This window comes from Bombus huntii, chromosome 10 (genome assembly GCF_024542735.1).
Source record: "Bombus huntii isolate Logan2020A chromosome 10, iyBomHunt1.1, whole genome shotgun sequence".
Taxonomy (NCBI): domain Eukaryota; kingdom Metazoa; phylum Arthropoda; class Insecta; order Hymenoptera; family Apidae; genus Bombus; species Bombus huntii.
Window position 1 is genome coordinate 2,870,399 of NC_066247.1, and position 16,372 is coordinate 2,886,770.

The 16,372-nt window shown below is 36.9% G+C and overlaps 1 protein-coding gene across 4 annotated transcripts in view; it reads right to left on the reverse strand.

Moving 5' to 3' along the window:
* The window catches only part of LOC126870631 (dopamine receptor 1), a 57,533-nt gene that overhangs the window by 33,763 nt on the left and 7,398 nt on the right, over window positions 1-16,372 (reverse strand). The gene's annotated exons all lie outside the window — the stretch shown is intronic.

Consider the following 16,372-nt stretch of genomic DNA (forward strand, 5'->3'; position numbering starts at 1 on the left):
CTTCGACAATGTTATCAGACAGCGAATGTATAAATTTCACATGAAAAGAGAACATCGTGCTCGATACAGTTATTAATATCCATTTCCTAGAAAGAGCTTCAAGCGAGAAATTTACGTATCTGATGCTCAGAATGTTCTTCTTCGTTCACCATTGAACTGATATTATGCGTCTATTGGTAAAATTTTACAGGCTATACGATTATTGATAAATTCTATAAACAATTTATATCGTACGGCAATGATGTTGCTACGAATGTTTGCGAGGTATACCAGCAATATCAGCGATTTTACTTGTAACTTGTAAAATTGTAAAAGCTGTATAACAGAGTTCTACAAGCTACGACTCGCGATCCGTAAATTCGTCAAGGTACTTTCGAACGATTAACTGTGATAACGACTGAACTTGTCGAAGAGATCTTAATATATTTAAAAAATCAGAAAACGTAAGAAATCCCGAGGCTAAAGAAATCATGATCCTGCCAATCGTTGATTTTGCATTCTCCGTGAGACGACGAAACGTCCGCTTGCTCACGGGATTCAATTCGATCGGAACCTTTTAAAAACGTAATCTAATTATCTCAATAGAACGAGCCATTGATCTTGGAAAAGAGGAAGGATATAAAAGAGCATTGTGCTGGAAGCAAGTTACGATGCCTGCAAATAAAATCTGCGGAATCGAAGATAAACTGCCGCGGACAGCCAATGGAGAATCTATTATTTAATCCAGCCGATGCGCTTCTCCATATTTTACTTTGGGAATTCTGGTATCTGAATGCAAACCGTTAGAGGAAACCAGAGCAATAAAGGGATATTTATTTTTACCACAAAGAGAAGAATATCGAGTTTACGAGATGCATCGTAATATTTGCATTCTCGGTCAAGTACTCGGGTGTCGGAAGAGTCGCGAGATTATTCCGTAGTTGGAAGGAAACGGTGCGGTAGCTATTAAAACGACACTCGAGAGCAATTTTTCTTTCGATTGCAAAGAAATTCGTTACGTTTCGCGATAAAAAGCGCCACGATGCCGAGCGAAAAGTAATTTTCCTTCGAAAGTCTGCAGGACATTTTTTGCTCAGCCGACTAGTTTGCCTACGAAATATGTGTTTAAGCTTCGTATTCGCTTGAAAATTGCTCCATGCAACTTGCTAAATAGCGGTACATCTCATCAGCGGATACACTGTACCGCGAAAAGAAGCTAGAAAGTCAGTCGATATTTCGTCTTCGTACTTTGCGACGATGTCTTACGAATCTCGTTTCTACATGGTTTGAGGATTTTGCTAATGCCCGTGAAATGTTATATCGATTGCAAGGTAGAATTAGAAAAATCATAACTAAACTACACGTTGCATTAACGATAGCTTATGACGAGCATGCCATACCTCGTGCGCGAACACTTTCAGGATCGTTCGACTTATCGTTAGTGGATGATACACGGAAAATTATAAACTAATAGAGCTATATGAGAATTATAGTTACGACGAATAAATTAGATCATTTCTAAAGCTACGCTTAAAAGCCAGAAACACAGAGAATCTCAAATATTTTACGATATCTTGAGAAATGAAAGAATACTTTAATTAAGGAGGGTAGCATAATATTCAAGCACACGCAGGTGTAATAATAATAAAACGTAAAATCATTTTGTTGATCATTCTATACCTTTATAATCGAATTACGTCTTGCCGGAAACAAGCTCGAGCGGTAGTCTCGTTACTTTCTCGTTGTACCGTGAGCTTTGAAACAGACATAAAGAGGAAGTGTGCTTAACGTCTACTTCGAAGATCGTGCACTTCTCTGGAAGTGTAATTTAAAAGAAATGCAGCGAGTGGAGCTTTCTATCTACTACAAAGGCCGAACGAATGTGATAGAACATCCGTGAAATCGGTCGGAATTGGCTTTTCGGTTTCTTTTGTTTGAAGGATGGCGCTTCGTTTTCGAAAGCAATTTCTTTTCATACGCCAAACGTGTTTCATATTATTTGTCAGCTTTGAAAGAGAAGAAGCTGTAAACCCAAGGAAATGTCGCTGCGAATTACAAATTATGGACGATAAGGGACGGAGGTCGAAGAAACATGCGGGAAACAATAAAACTGTCTCAACGAATGCGATGCCTGGATGAACAGATGAATAAATAAATGAGCCCCCGCAGGCCAAGTTTTAAAGTTCAGCCCCCGAAATTAGATTTACCCTCTCGGTGGTTGTTTATTCTTCGGGGCGGATATTTTTTCCAGCGAAGACGAAAGCAAACAAAGAAGCGCGGTTTTATCGTGTCGTTTCCTCCGTCTTCTATTCTCAGAAAGGGAAAAATCACTTTAATAGTCGTGATATCTACAGCGACGCGATATAAAATATGAATATTAAAACCGCTTCTATTGTCGGAGGAACGCTGCAGCAATTGTTTACTTCGATTTCATAAACTCCAAACCAATGGAACGCCGTAGCTGTAAATCAAATATTCAAACATCCGTTATTTATTTATCGACCTGCTTATGGCATTTTTTCCTCTCTTAAATAATTTTATATCTTTCTTCTTGGAAACTTCAATGAAATCGGGGCTTGACTCTTTATATTTAGATATTAATTAAAAAGCGTGGGTTCGATGAAAATCATTGACTTTCTGCTGGAAGGAAGTTGTTAAAAGAGACGTTAAACTTATCTATTTTTTTCCTTTATTCCAATAACATCTCCTTCGGTTTGTAGTTGCCGAAATATTACTGGCGAATATTTTTCACGGAGTAATTCTAATAGAGAATAGAAAATTCGATTTCTACACGTACAAAGGTGGAGATACAAAGTGTTCTTACGCTTGAGCATGTTGTACATGTACATTGTACAATGAATAATGGATGTCGATAGCAGGCACTGAAACAATGATAAAGAAAACCGGGCAACAGCGTATGCCATTTTCTGCAAGATGTAGTCGCAAATTCATGCATCCTTTGCATGATATTGAAATATTTAAGAAAAGAAGAAATTTTCTCAATGCCTGGAACTACAGTATCCTTGTAGCAAGTAATATCAGAAAATTTCCAAGTATCGTTGGCGCGAGGCTCGTGTTTGTTCTTAGCTGAATGAAATTCATTTTCCAATGCGATTTCGTGCAGCTGCTATCGAGCGCTACGCCGATGGATTCGCGCGTTCCGATTGCAGAAAATAACAAAGTGCGGCTGTCCCAGTCGCTGGGTTTCCAATGATACGCCGCTGGCTGAAGTTACAGAATAGAAATGTAATGGGCTGGAAAATTAGCAGTGGAAACTAAGAAAGGCAAGGAACGCAATAGATATCTTTTCGACGTTCTTACTTTTCTCTCAACTATCGATAGTCCGTCTTTTTTCCCCAAAGGCTTTTTACTCTTATTTCATTGCAAGATCTCGCTCAACTCGATACGTTTGAAGCCGACAAATTTTTCGACACGTTTCTACTTGTCCGGATTTCTTGCGTCTGGACTCATCGTAGACGACAGTACAGTTATTCTATTCAATTCAATGTTCCTTTACAAACTGGGTCAAATCAATTCTTATTTGTACGTTACAAGCTTCCTCTTGTATATGTCTGTTTCCGTGTCTGTCGTCAAATCGATCGATATAGTGTAAAAATTGTTTTAAAAATTTACTAAACGGTAGAAAATAAAAATTTACAAACAAGGTTTTATTCATAAATGCACTAAAAAGTAAGGAGTAATCTATGTTCTGTCATGTGTGTCTCTTGTGAGGCGTAGCTCGCCTGAATAAAACCGCGGGCGCTCTATCTATTGTTAAAATAACATCAATCGACAATCTCAAAATTAATCGGGTTTCGTGCCTACTGTACTAACTCATTTTCTCATTTACACGCGAAATTTCGCTCGCTGCAACTTGTAATTAGAGGCGCTGTCACAATGTTATGCAATGATAGGTTAGGATAGGTATCATCCTAACCTCGAAATGGATAGTGACAACCTAACCTACTAAATAGGTAGGCATCGTAACCTATGCAAGTTGCAGCGTGTTAAACGTTACGCGTGAATGAGAGAATAGATGCTTCAGTACGGTGAACATGATCAATTGTCGATTGATGTCATTTTAGCAATAGGTAGAGCGCACACGGTTTTATTCAGGCGAGTCACGTCCCACAAGAGTCACGCATCGCAATTGCGATTATTTTTAACTTTTCATTGCGTTTATGAGGAGAACGATGTTTGACAAATTTTGTCAATTTATATTTAATTACACTATCGCAGGTTTCGTTTGTACGATAATTTCTCAAGCAATAATATCAGCAAATTGACAAGTTACAAATTAAAGGATATAAATTTCTATTCTACGATCGTATAATTCTCGTAGTCGGATAATTTAGAGTTCGAAGATCACGGGAATCTGAAGACGTATCAACGTGAAATTCGTTATTAAACGCCGAAATATTAACAAACCTAAAGATCATCGGATAGATTTTCGTTGTTCGCGTTTACTCGATTTTAATCACGTGCGTCTCATTTTAATGAATAAGGATGCACGATGTTGGCAGCAAATTTTCGTTCATAGCTCTACTGCAGCGTAGCTCGTCGGAACCTTATTAACAAGCGAGCTCGTGATTTTTTTCCAATTAAGCCTTTTAATTACACGCTACCGCAAAAGCGCGATATTTTTTCCTTTTTTTCTTTCGTTGCAATCCCGTCATGGACTGTGCATGAAAAAACAAAATATTTTTAGGGAACAGAGTCAAACCGAATACGAAGATGTTTAGCTACGGAAAACAAACAATTGGCTGTGCAACATGTATCATCTGCAAGTTTTAGTAGCGATAGGTGATATTAATTTTGGCAACTCGACAGTTACGGCAAGGACGTGTATTTACTTGTTCGTAGCAGAAGTAAACCTTCCCGCCTTAAGTCATTTTTCATTGGCTCTAGCGAAAGTTTCGGCGGCTTTACTCATTTTTAATGGTCCTCCTTAAAAGCTCATAATGGAAAGATTCATAATGGAAGCTCATAATGGAAAGCTTTGCAAGCCAAAGCGAGTAACTACGGTATCCTCGAACTAAGCTCATCCTAAACAGCGCCGAAAGTTTCGAAAAGTATGCAAAATGTGCACCACTGACAATATTTTTGTTTCGTATATTAAATTATGTACGAAGTTCATTCGTTTTTCAGTTTTACATCTTGGAAGTGTCATAGAAACCTTACTAATGTTAACTGCGATAGATAAACACATTACATGTTAATGATAATTTAACGATAGGAGAAACAAACATTATACTTCGTAAAAGAGAATTGTTTGTTACTAAACAAGTGCAGCGTATGTTTCAAATTACTGGATTGTTTGTTATGCTTTTATCGTCGGAATATATCGATCGTCTCGGTGTTTGGAAAAATTGTTTCCCTAAATATCGACTGGTTTAAAGAATATCACAGTCTACCACACTTTTTAAAAAGCTCAAAGTGCCGGGGTAAATAAGCAATTTAACCCTTAAAGGCTATTATAGGTGGAATTTCACCTCGTGCAAATTTTGCCTCGATATCGTCAGCAAACAACTTTTCTACCTTCTACGTGATAGCGAGCGGTAATACAAAATTTCATTGCATTTGTTTGACTTTATTGCTTTCTGAGATAAGAACAAACGCAGCAAGATGAAATTTCATCCACGATGGTATATTATAATATTATTTCTTTCGATAGTAGCTAAGAGATAATCCATGCACAAGGATAATAGAACAACGTAATGGACAACACTGATTAAATAGATCTTATATGCATAAAAATAGCACACACACACGTTTTAAAAAATACCAATGAATTTATTACACGACCTGATATTACGGTCCCAGGGTAATGGTTAGTGGAAACGTTAAAAAGAACTAATTCAAGATAATTTGCGTCGAGTAAGGCTGCGAATATACCAGAGCGGTGAGTAGCGATGGGATCTGAAAATGTTCGAATTGAGACTTTTAAGAATTTTAAGCTTCGATTGCTGTTCGAAGTAATTCGAATCTGTCGCCACATATACGATACTAATTCGAACTGTTTCAGATCGCAACACTCGCTACTTACCGCTTTGCTATAATCTCGTACCAAGGTATTGACGAGTTTTGACGTCACCAAACGAGATTTAATCGAGCGAATCGCTTTAATTTTAATGGCAATCGCGGAACATTGACTTTCGTTTGATCGTGATATTCGAGGACTAATCTGGAGCAAGTTTGTTTAACGATAGGAAGTAGCGACAGGCTGCTCTCAGCATTTCCTGATTTAGATAATATTTTATCTATCTTAGGGAAGCGGCAACTTTGTAAGGGTTGTCTTAATCACGAAAGATAAGATCCTGTGGCATTATTTTCGGTGACTCGATCTCACAAGTTTTCATCCTGTATTTTGTTTCGTCTTCGTTACGGTAACGTTAACTTCACAGCGTCTTATCTGTGTTGCGATGCGTTGCAATTATTATTTGCGTTGAAATAACGATACCTATACAGCGAACGTTTATACAAACTGATATTCTTGAGAATACGATGAAAGAGGTGGAACTTCAGCGGAGATTTATCTCATTCATTAAATAATACGCCGCGTCTCATAAATATAAAATCGCTGAAACTTTCCCATTTTTATATTTTGCGTTATATAAAAGTTGGTAGGAAATTATTCTTGTGCCGTGATTAAGATTAGCGTAACAGAATATTTCGTTAAAAATTCAATGCAGGATACAATGAAACGAAATTATAATAATAGCCTTAACTTTTCGATTTTACCAACTTTCTATTCTGATTTTCTCGTGTTGTATCCTGCACCTGTATAAGAAGAAAAGTTTTAGTGTGGTTTTACAGTTACGAGGTGCTGCTCTTTAACGATTGCTATACTTTGAATATCCTATACATTTTTGCATATTATGTACATTATATGTATCTTTACACTTTCAAATTTCATATATTCTAAATGCGTAAATGTCCACGCTTTACTGATAACTAATAAGGCGGCAAGATTTAGATATATTCGTAGAAATTTCTTAAAATCTCTGCCATTTTCCAGATTCTCTTTTGATCATTGCTCTGTTAGCTACATGTTACATTAATTCGTGTACGGCTTGCATTCGATTACGCAATTAGTTAATATCAAAGAGAGGGAGGCTATTGATGAGTATGCATTAGGATAAATTATGCTAACGCACAAATATCCTAATATTTCGTGAAACCACGCGTGCAATTTATATTCCTATCTAATTACCATTCGATATGCGAGGTCACAGATTTTCGTGATATTCTCGCTACGCGTGTCATAGTCAACACGAGATGTAATTCTTCTCGAAACGCGTTGGAACATATTCGTTGCTATTAAAATAGAACTATCTACTTTTACTGCATTAAAAAAAAAAAGAAAAAAATCGGAAATCAGAAGCGTAGGTCGAGTAATAATTTCATGTGAAATTAAATTTGTACTCTATACAGATACATATAAAAGGGAAAAGTGACTGACTCACTCGCCAACGTTCAGCTCAAATCGCTGTATCTAGAAACGTGAAATTTGGACGGTATATTTCTTCTATGACGTAGACAAGAGACAAGAAAGGATTTTTCGAAATGTCTATCCTAAAAGTGTAAAAAGAGGGATACATTTCTTCTTAAAAGGACACCTATATCCCACGAGTTGATGAAGTTGGAAATATGAGACTCGCCATACGAAATCTTTATTAAAGATAAACAAACGCGTGTTCGAGCGTCTTTTGAAATTCAGCTTCTAAAGGGCGTTCAAATAGAATGTAGTAAGCATAAATCGTTAAAAGGGCAAATACTGTGCGAGGGAAGCCGCGGGCTAGCAGCTACTGGCGTAATAATATATTTATTCCATTCTTTTATAAATATGCGGGCTGAGTCGGCAAAAACTACCAGTTGAAATAACTCGTTGTTTATTGACTTTATTATTTCATTATTAAAACTCGTTACATTTAAAAATGCTGGTCGGACAAGTATATTTTGATTTTTTAATCATTTTAAGATATTCAAAAATCAACGTGTACTTATCCGATCAGGCTTCTTAAATACAATCGATTTTACTACAAACGTTATTTAATAAAATCAGCAATTAACAATTGATTTCAGCTAGTAGTTTTTACCTACTCGCCCTGTATATCCTTGGTAAAAAGATTCAGATGTATCTTTAAACAACGCTTGCAACATCCTCCGAAATGATAAAATAGTGAAACAGACAAACTTATTACTCGACCCAATACGTAGTAAAGGTAAAGCGATTTCAATTCGGTCGATTCCAGTCTTTGTAAATGTAGATATAATTCATATGGAATAACAGAACCCGAGTGACGAGTTAATTCGTCTTTCTCAGAGAAAAGAAATTGCTTTTGTATTATACAACGTTGAATAAATCGATGGTATGGAAGAGCAGGTCGAACCTATCCAATTTCCAATCAACGAAGATACCGTTTAGAACAGCAACAAGGAAGTAGCCTGTTATAGTGTTCACTGCTTTACAAAAGAACACGACTATAGCGCATCTTCTCGTTTAGTGTGGTCGGTTCGTAAGTAGCATCTTCGGTGGAGCAAAGGTAATCGAAAAGAAATACCGGGAGTGGTTCTTTTATCCGGAGGAAGAGAATGTTCGTCGTGAGATTTCTTTTAATTCGCCTTAGCTGTAACGGTATCGAAGCGACTCGCCAGGACCGAATGAAAGGCAGGTACTCGTATCTTTGAACAAGGGAAACGTTGACCACTTATTAAGGATTCCATTTGGCCCGTGTAACCTGCGCTTATGCGCCATTAGATAGGCGAAAAAAACGGCGAAACCAAGCTAGAAATTTCAGTTTCATTTCGCGAAAACACGTCAGCCTTCATTTGTCCGTACGATCATTCACGGCGAAAGATGTCAAGAGTCCTAACGAATTAGGTAACTCGACTGAGTTATTCTTTCGGAATTTTGACAGTGTGGCAACATCGTAACATTAATTTCTGTGTAAAACTAGAAGGTCAGAATTACGACTAATCGCAATTGTTATCTTTGTATTAACGATAGTTCTGGAAGATATTTCTAGAAGATGTTCTATCTCGTGTACTTGAACCTGAAGGTGTTTGAAGCGGATGGTCAAGAATGATCTCAAACTTCACAATGTTTAATGTCGTTTAAACGTAAATCCGTAATTTTTAAGGATCAAGCCTGAAATAATGAAACCTGTTTAGACCACGGAAGTTTCCCACAATTAGGATAGAAAAGTAGGACACTTAATAAAAAATGAGGAAATAGAGAAAGAGTAGACGACATTTTATTTTCGCCTAATACATTTGTAAAGAAATTTTATAGTAAATATTGAAATAGGTACTCTTGCGAAACGCTGTACGTCGGGAATAAAATATGAATAAACGTTTCTTTAAGCGTGATAGCCAGTAATGGATGCTTCTCAAACGTTCTCGCAGCACATATAATACTTCTTTCAAGATTGCCAGATCATCTTGAAAAACGTAACAGTTTTCGAACCTTCTACAATGGCTACGCAAAATATCGATAGCATATTTTATCAGACTCTCCATTTCATTTTCATTGTAACAATTTTTCTATTCATATCGCCGTATTACCAAATGATATGAAACTGAATACGCCTGAACCTAGTTAATTAATTAATTGCTACAGTAAATACGAGTGTGTGTGAATATTTTTTGTATCCATTTCATATGAACGAAATGAATGAAATGAAGAAACACCGATGAATTTCAATATTTATTTGCGAGATCATTGTTGAAAGATCTCGAGTATCTATCGATGATAGTATCCCATAATGTGAACGCTAATCCTGTGACCTCGATGACCCCTGCTACCTTCGACCGATATCGAACGCTATTGACACGACCTCAATTAGTACTTATGATCTTCGAGTGATTTCAAGTTTCATTGGAGCATCATAAACTATTCATGATGACAGAGATAATACGATTATAATAAGTGAAGAAACTCGATCCATTCATCGTTCGATTATTGATACACCGAGGGAAACATTAAATTATAAATAATATTTGTTCGAATGCAGGTGGAAATGACGATCGAATAACTTGTTGACTACAGTTTATCAAATGAAATTCATGGAAAATATCCGTAATATCGTTGACCGAGCAATTAAGCGAAGTAGATTCTTTGGAATATTAATTAGAAAATTATTAGTAACAATTACTTATATTGCCTAGATTGCTATTGTTTGTGCTATTTCAATTCCATAATTTTGCTATCAGTAAGTATCATTTATAATTCCATCGTTAATTTCATAATTAAACAAAATCAAACCTAAACGGAGATTTGTTAGATTTATCAAGTGCTATAACCAATTCACTGTACGTATTTTATATATTTCTGCGTATTATCGATTGAAATATAAAGACGAGATATTTGTTGCAACGTTCGATGCATGAATCCTTCATACGTCTTAAAATTCTGGTCTTCATCCATCTTCGCACAAGTTTCAAACTAGATAGTAATTTTTAAATAGCTTCCCAACCATTCCTCAAGGTAACTTGACTTTCTGCAAGCGTCTTAATGTTGTATAAATACGTATTTGCACAACAATATGCATTTGAATTAAGCGTGCATCGTGTTGGTTAAGGTGGATTACGAAGTGGATTCATCTTATTTGCATAGAGTTAATCCCTGCTGGAAGACCTGTGAAATTTCTCTTGTTAAAACGCCGCTAAACTCGCACTAGAAATTTCATGTTATTTAATCACCTCAATTTAGCCATTTTTTTTCTTATGGTTAAACGATATTTATGGAAATCTAATTGTTACACGAGACTTCACGGATAATTAATTATCCGGCATTGAGGATGATGTTCGCAAACAACGAAGAAGCTGCGATTCGTGATATAGGAGCTATATCGAGCTTGTAATATCAGCTTATGAGCAGATATAGCGTTCGATCCGAAACGTTGGTGATTACCCTGCGACCGATAGGCAAATAATTAGCCAAACGGGGACATTTCGATAACAATCTATCTACCTCACTTGCCGTTAGTTTCGCAGCGGTATAGTCTGCTCAGTAGCTATGTTCATCGATCCTCTCTCTCTCTCTCTCTCTCTCTTTCTCTCTACAGTAATTCAGGTTTGTGATTTCCTTAAAAAAATATATAGTGGCTTACGAAAATACCTTTACAATTGTCTATATCTGGTATCCTTTGTAAATATGTATCATGTAGATATCTGTTATAAATGTATATTGTGTATGTTATACGAGACACTTTGATCTATCGAGATGTAACACATTATCACGGTTAAATGGCAACATATTGGTGAAATTCAATCAAAGCTGCAAGATATTTCGCGCAAATAGGTATACATGTATTTTACACATATCACAGAGATATTTAAACAGTCGATCGCCGATTACATTAATAAGCCTCAATATTTAATGGCAATATCCGTAATACTCATTATACGTATACTTCGAGTGGTTATTTGTACTGTATATTAATTTTTTACTAAATATACATTCGCAGTGAATGTTTTATGATTTCTATATATATTTCCAGGGTTTGATTCAAACTTTATATAGCCGCGAAAGACGCGTCGCGTTACGCTGTTAATAAAAGTCCACAATATCGTGTGCGGCGCATAATGTAAAAATGTGTCGCATCCTTCGCATCGAATAAATAACGTTGAATACAAATTTGCAGAAAATGCCAGGTATTACAGGCCGCACGATATCCGGTTTCAATTCCGTGGTTATGATAGATTCATCGGTGCAATGCGTATTCTCATGAATTGCTTCAGTAAATTGCTTCGTTTAATTTCGCCCAAGTTGATGCCATTTAATTAAACGACAAACAATTGGACAAATGGCAGGGAGGTCGAAAGTCCTTTGTTCCCAATGTTTCATGGTAATGCAAAACTGTATTACTATTCGCTGCTTAAAACAATACCGTGTTCTTAACGCGCTACGAAAATGGTGTTTGCCATCCGCGCGGTGATTAATTCAACAATTCCAACGAACATGACCATCAACTTTGATGCACGCGAAATTTTGTGGAATTTTTGTTTTTAGCTGCTGTTGCTTTCAGGCAGCTTTCAGGCAATAGCTGCTGAATCCTTGTTATCGGAACTGTTCGGTTATCCGAACTGCCTCGTCTCGGACAAACGAGGTTCTGCCGTACGAAAGTATTAAATAGAAATGGAACGAAAACGTCAGTGACATTTATCATTAGACCGTGGATTTTTATGTTATTGTCATGTATTAAATTCATATTTTTGAGAATATAATTAAAAAGCTAGAGTCTCGGTAGAAAATTGTTTTACGTATCAAGTATTATAGCAAGTACTATGCTTTGGATGTTTTATCTCCTCTGAACTCTGCGTATTCTGTGCGATTTTGCACCTTCAAATTTTCTATAAACGAATAAAAATCGCCAGTCTACCTATTACAATTTTATTACGTAACACTCCGCACCTTTCGCACCTATTTCATACTAAGAGTTTCGATTTTGTGCCTGACTAGTGGAAATAGACTGTGGAGAAATTCAAGTGTCGCTCGGTTTGAACGATTCGGTGACAGAATTTCTGCCTTCCTGGACAATTTTGGTAGACAATCGGTTTTAAAAAAAGAAACCAACGCGTTTTTCAGGATCGCGAAAATTGTTCCAACAGGTCGAAACAAATTTCCGTCGTAAAAGGTTTGTGAGAGACAAGAGAAGACAGGCAGAGAGAGAGAGAGAGAGAGAGAGAGAAAGGACGAGAGAAATGTCGACGAGGGAATGGCAAGCGCAGTCGCAGGCGGCGGATGGGAAAAAGAATGAAAGAGTTCCGGTCTACCCACGACCGTCGTAATTAAATCCCGTTTATCCTGATTGCGATCTGATGAGAAGGAGAAAAAAAAAAGAAAAAAAAGAAAGGGTGACGAATCATGGGGAAATTCGCGTAGCGATTCGTAAACGATTCAATTCGTTCCGCAAGATTCGCCATTATCAGTAAAATTCTAATTCCGTGGATCGGCTCGAAAGCTGAATGAATTTGAGCCGAAGAGAACGTCAACCCCGATTTACGATCTGATTGGATTCTGATTTCACGATACCGATAAATATCTGGGTAAACGACTTACCCCGCCGGTTACAGGTAGGAAAATTCATGCGCACGCTGGCACACGAGATACCGAGATACAGACCACTTGAAATACAACTTCGCCATTAAATGAGAGAGAGAGAGAGAGAGAGAATAATTTTTCTGTGCATGCGCGATCAACATTTGCTTAACATTTACTTTAACCGCGTTACAGTGAAGAGTATAATTGAACTTGTTGAACGACAGGTTTTGTATCGATCATTTTTTATTACCATTAACGTTAAACCACACAACAAGTAGATGGAATAAAAACATTTTACGTAATTTAAAGAATTAAAGCTAATTTTCTTCATTTGTTCGATGTTGTTTCGTTCGCTGGTAACAAGAAATGCTCGTTGATTCAAGTTTCCTCGAATACGACGATCTTAAGCTTCGTTCACACTAGCGGTCAAAGGTACGGTCGAACTACGATCAAAAATCTAGGATTTTATTTTTCATTTTGATTTGTTCACTGGAAGTAGGCACAATGTCGTTTTCCAAGTATACTTTAATGAAAATCGCGTTACAGCTCGCTGTAATTTCGTACGAAGATCGATTAAACGCTCGTCCTCCATGTTCCTCTCCGACCGTGGGACAGAGATCTCGATTGCTAGTAAACCGACGCCAAGGTTGACAGATTTTCACTTGACCTGACCGCACCGCCTACTGTGAATGCTCCCGTTGGATCACGTCTAAGCGATTTTGACCTGTGCCCGAGTCGACGAGATCTCTTTCGTACAATACGAAACAAAAGTGAATCGACGAATGTTGCTTGTCGCGCAAACAGAGAAATGTTTACAACTTCGAAGAAATGTTTAAAAAACCGTCTAGATTGGCATCAATTACGAAAGATGTTTCTGTCACGTTATTTTTTATCCGTTAATATTAATGGTAATAAAAAATAATTTATACAAAGTCTATCGTCATGGGATCGGTTGTATTGTATTTTTCGCTGCATTTTTCAAGGACCATGGCAGCTGCGTATATCACGCTGATCGCACACAATTGTCATTTATGTACAATGATAAATTACGTGCTAATTGCACAGCGCAATTGTAAATTGTTATAAAAGCTGACCTGTGGTTTATCGGCGTTCGAATCGAACGTAAACATCGTTATTTTTCTTGCTGATTCGAAAGAGTTTCGTGAACAACGAAAAGTGTTGTCGACTGACGATCGTCGATGCTGTCGAGAGCTTTCGACGTAGAAAAAAATTGATCGATCGACGAACAGGAACGCGATGCGATACGAGAAGAAATCAAGCACGACACAGAGAAACAGAGTTGATTCGATAAAACCTGCGTTCTCTCCGAATAATCATTGTGCAAAAATAAACTAAGGCTATGTGTATCTTGTCCGCGAATTTTAATTATCTGCGTGTCGAAGAACGAGCGATAAGAACGATCACGATGTAAGTTTTTCCATTGATACGTTCGCCTTTGCAAGAAGATACACGTACTTTCTACGTGTCTTCGTAAAATCTTCGCAAAAGAAGATGTTCGTGATATTCTGCTGTCTATAGACATTCGGACATTTAAGTGAATTTGTGCGAATAGTATATGAATTTTATTAAAAAGTTCCAATGGAGAAGCTATCCGGTAGGTAGGGTTCATAAAATAAAGAAGAAGTCTTCGCGTTAGCTTTTCGATATCAGTTTGAATCGATAATTGTAATAGATTTTAGAGAAAAATTTCGATATTTGATTAGAAAATACATATTCGTCGTCTATCGATCACAGACCTATAGGTTTCCTTCTTAGAAAGCTTCTAAATTTAATGGTGAATTAACGAATAGAGTGAGCAGATATTTATTATCCTTTTATAGAGACTATAAATTTTAAGTGTCTATTAACCTTTAGGCTACTTATCATCTTTACGTGCTACGTTTATATATATATATGGTGTATATATCTGCACATTTAAATTTCCCAGAAATATCTAAACATCTGCAAGATATTTACGTAACTGTAATGATCATAACTGTGGTCCGCTGATATTTACGTAAATTTATATTTTTACAGGGTTTATTATAATTAACGGGGTAGAACGAAGGTAGAGATTTATTTCGCCTACTAGATGATATAACGAGTACTGTACTTTGAATATTTGATATATTTTTGCAGATTACGCGCGTCCTGTGTACGTACATCTGCAAATTTTACGCCTTCTATGCACTTTTGCATATTGAATTTCCGTCCGTGAAAAAGAACCAAATGTCCGGTTACTTTTAAAAACGCTGGCAAGTGTATCGAGTGTGCGTGAATGGAGGAATTTTTCCTGAATTTTTTTCTATCGGAGACAAATCAACGTTTTCAGAGGGGAAGGGATATGCATCGATTTAAAGTAAATTAACGCGTTAACAGAGCTGCATCATCCGGAACGTTCATTTCGACCGATCAATCGAAACGATATCGACGGCTCGATGGATTTCGATATGTAATTCGCAAGGAGCGTAAATTACTCGGATTCAAAGAGCGTACCGGCCTCTCGCTCCATTGCGAGTTACTCGGATCACGAAGATCATTAAGGGAGCATAAAAGCGGAAGAAAAAGAAGAATGCCGTTCGAGCAAGAGATGCTACGAGTTCGATTCGTATTTCGCTTTAGAATTACGAAGATGTGCCTGGAAAACCAACAGAAAGTTCATTGTATGACGGTGAAATACGAAGTTTGGAATTATCAGAAGGCAATGGCACGACGACGAGCATATAAATCGGAACATTTTGTTTCCATAACTCGAATCGGATACGTAACTATTTGCTTTTATATTAATGTTGTTATTCGGTGAAATAAAATATTCGAAAAACATAACGATGGACGTTTAAAGAATGGGAGTTAAACACATATATTTCAAACGTGTAAAGATTACTTTCGATTCGATTATCGGATGTAATGTTTCACGCGAATCCACGGCAGATAAACGTGACAGGTCCGTTTTTGTAGATTTTCTGGACTCGGCGAATTCAAAAAAGTAAAAGATCAGAGAATGATCGACGAATTTACGAGATTTTGTAGAGCTTGTTTTGTAAGTTCAGTAAACTAGGAAAGATATAAATCTAACGAAACCGACAATCCTGTTTATTTCGAAATTGTTTTATTTTAAACGTACGCATAGAATTTGTTTAATACACTAGGATCGTAAGAAAAGGGCGGAAATGTTATATCACGTTGCTCCATTGTAATTTTCACGTGCACACACCTAGTGTAATTGAAGAGCCGATAACAAAATTGTTCACAAGTGTCTTTTTCCTGCAAAGCTTTCTTAATTTCCCTTCGACGAATTCCACCTTTCTTTTCTTTAGCAAAATATTCATCATGCTACACAATTAA